Genomic DNA, 3,743 nt, shown 5'->3' with positions numbered 1-3,743 from the left:
GGTTTTTTTTTTTTTTTTATTTTCCTCCACCGTTTTTTCCGTCGTCCTTTCCACCGAACGAACGTTTCGGGTTCGACGAAAGAAACGCGTGTGTAAGAAATTTTTGTACACATTTTTTCCCCCGGCGCGCACATTTCTACCGTTCTATGTTTTCTACGGTGATTTACAGTGCGCTGTGTTTTTTCGCACAGCGATATAAATTTTCGTCCAGGAAGTCTTTTTTCCATTTTATTTATCTGTCCCCTTTGTTGTTTGGTGATGGAAGGTCAAACGTGAATCAACTGCGCTCGAAAAAATACAGCGATGGACATTGGCGTTTTTAATAAAAACAAGAGTATTTGTAAAGTCTACTAAAATACCTAAAAGTAGGTGGAGAAACACATCTCCATCCTTCGTTTAAACGATCTACTCGGAATCGACGACCGGTAATCGGGAAATTTTCGAAAAAACTAATTTCCTCCGCGCCGGCCGCTGTGCGCCATTATCATCTATCGGGGCGAGTGGTGCTACGTCACAGGTTGATCCCCAGGAGTTTCGATCCGCGCGAATAACGACGACGAGAATCGCGCTTATCTGAAATTCTGACGCTCGTTCATGATCGAATATTCATCCGCGGCCTCCCTTGGGAGGCGTCCGGGCGGGAGGAGGCGGGTGTATAAGGAAGCAAAAGAGAGGGGCAGGGAGAGGAACCGTGGGGGAACGTTGTTGCAAGGGCTCGCACGAGTGGAGGAAAGAAAGAGAGAAAGAGAGCGGACCAAAATGAGAGTCGAAGCGGTGCGTTGAACCATGGGCACGGAGAGGAGATCCAAAGCCACCACAGACCGATGAAGAATGGATGCTGGTTTAGCAAGAGTGCAGATTTGCTCGAGTCGTCGGGTGCAACGGCCCCTTTGCCTTCGTGTCCATCTTCTCGTTGCTATAGCTACGTCTAATACCTCCCACCGAACGCCACCCCTCGAATATCCCGCTCTTGTGGTTCACCGCCACTTTGCTTTTCTTCGAAATCCATAAGGAGAATGTCCGTCGTCCATTTTGGCTTACGCGCGATCCTTCCTCTCCGGTACAGGTTTATCCTTGCCGATATCTCGCCGCCGAAAATTAACCGAAGCTTCCTCGTGATCGTAACGATTCCATTTTCGGTACCTAAGCTTTGTGGGCTCGTCGGAGAACTTGTCGCGCGTTCCTCGTTTTTTCCCCGGTGGTAACGCAGGTGGTGATGTGACCGAGGCGTGAGGAGAGAAAGAGGGAAGTTGGAGAGTCGTAATAATCATGAAGCCATCAGGTAACTGTCGTCAGTAGCTACACAGAGCGTCCGGTTTTGTGAGAACAACCTTGGCCATTAAATAAACCCCTTTTAGTGGTTGGCTGGTTATCTTCAATGGTGTTTTAAAAGGGGCATTTAGGCCCATTTTGGCTACCCACACAGCCCCTGACACCCTTCCCCTACTTCTCCGTGGTTATGGTGGCTCTCTTCACGCCCCCACCATATTCGACACGCGTCCTACCATGCTATAAGCTTAAAGGCCCTGACTTTTACGATTCTGTTCAAGTGGTCATAAAACCGGAGTTTATTGCCGTCATGATTTTCAAGCAAACGGGCTGCCACCTGTCGGAGTCCCACAAAAGCGAAAACTGCATCAAGTCTGTTCATCAGGGTCTCTCTATCAATCCTGGCCGTTTCACCATTGGCCCCAACAGTTCGTAATAGACCCCTTGAAATAACCAATCTAACGCGGACACATGTGTATGTGTACCCGCATGAAAGTAACCTTTCGACGACAACAGTGTCAATTGAAAGAAATCTTTTCTACAAATACACAAACGTGACACGTGTACAAATATCAACTCCGTAAAACGGGTCTATTAGAGGAAGAAAATGAGCCGTAAAGAGTAATCTGTAAATAATTAGCGAAAAGTGGCTAAACCTCCGGACAGTAGACGCAACAGAGTGTCTTTAAACGACGTTTGAATAATCGCTCGTAAATAGTATCGTTCGGAGGAATCGCGAAAACGTTTCTTCAAGCCTCTACGTTCTTTTTTTCTTCTCCCTCCTCCCTTCCACCGGTTGCCGAGACACGAGCGCGCGCGCGAAGAGTAGGTGGGTTATATCCTAAACATTCATAATGGCGAAAGTGAACGAGCAAATAGTCCGGTCCGGCCCCTGAGAGCAGCTTATGATGGGCATTACTCGGCTCGTTACGGAATAATTTACGAGGTGCGAACCGCGGGGGCGATAATCCAGCGACATTTACATCCCAATAAACATTCCCGATACTGGTGCGGCGCGCGCCTCGGCCGCACGGCCGGCTTCCCTCACGGAGGAGCTCACTTTTACGGCGTTTTAATTGTACGGCCGTAGACTAATTGGTTCGTAAAACGGCCGAGCATCCTCGTAAAAGACGTTTATGATAACATTCGGTGTCGTTCACTGCCTCGCAATCGCGTCATCGTCGAATCGAGTTGTGGACACATCACTAGTGCCCTCTGGAAACATCGAAACAGGTTCTCACACGGAATATCTCTTTACGAGTTAAACCCCGTCGTCGGGGAAAAACGTGTTTAACGTCGAACAGAGAAATTCGTTTACATGTATGTTTTTGTTTCCTCGTTCCACGTTTATTTCTACATCCGTTCGGTGGACGAAACGCAAAAGTAGGAGACTGTACGCGAAGAGTGAATTCGCGAGACCGCTTTCGCCAATAACGATAATCGCAAGGTGCCTCGTTGATGTTGGTCGTTTGAACGTCTGAATGGATCTGGCAGCGTTAGTTCGCGGCGAGACTCAGAGGTGGCGGTGCACGTATGCCGAGGAGCGGCGGCAGGGTGTAGGTCGGAGAGGGGCTGTGGTGGGAGAGGCGAGGAAAGGAAACGTTGCGTGACGCGCGTGGCGTGCAGCTTTCGCTCTACCGTACGGCGGCCAGACGTGTCTGTATCCGCGGCTGCTCGCGCGTTCCCAGTGGTGGAGTGGCGCGGGGCGGCGCCTAACCAGTCATGGGCGTCGTTCCAACTTGGAACTACTTTCAGACGGCGTAGGAATTTTCGTGCTCCGCCGCCGCGGTACTCGTGACGAATTCAATTCTGATTGGTCCTTAAGCATAACCTCCTCCCTTGGCACCCTGTTTTCTTCCCCCCTCCTCCAGCGCCACCTCCTTCACCTCTTCGCCGTGCCGTAGACAGGGACTTGTACTTCTCGTCTCCCTCTTAGCTGCGGCAATTTCGCGTCTTACTCTCTCTGCCTTTCTCTCCGTTTCTCCGGCGCTCGTCGCGTTTACACCGAGCGGAGCCTCTTATACCCTAACGTGGCGCGGGTTATTCGGTCTGTTTTCGTCACTCTTAATCTATCTATCCGTCCGTAGATTTTTCCGCCACTTCCTTTCCTCCGCGATTCTTCGGTTTCTCGAGAGAGAGAGAGAGAGAGAGAGAGTTCTCGTCTAGTCTGGCGGCGGCCCTACGCAAACGGAGCACGGTCAGCAAAGCAGCAAGTACGAATTTAATCTCGCGGCACGTCGCTGAGTTACTCGTGCGCTCGCCAGGGGGCGCTCCGTAGTCTAACGGAGAGCGAGAGAAGAGCGGCGCGAGAGGGAGAAAGAAGAGTGTAGTCAGTGGTTCGAGGAAGAGTGGAGAGACGAGAACCGAGTTGTCGAGAGGTGGAGCGAGATGGAGCGTGAGGGCGAGTGAGCAAGCGTGGAGAGGGCGTAGCGTTGCGGGGGAGGGTGGGGAGGGAGCAAGCGAGAGAAGTCGGT

This window comes from Habropoda laboriosa, unplaced genomic scaffold (assembly GCF_001263275.1).
Source record: "Habropoda laboriosa isolate 0110345459 unplaced genomic scaffold, ASM126327v1 scaffold203, whole genome shotgun sequence".
Classification (NCBI taxonomy): domain Eukaryota; kingdom Metazoa; phylum Arthropoda; class Insecta; order Hymenoptera; family Apidae; genus Habropoda; species Habropoda laboriosa.
The sequence above is the reverse complement of the archived record's forward strand: the minus strand, read 5'-3'. Positions refer to the sequence as shown.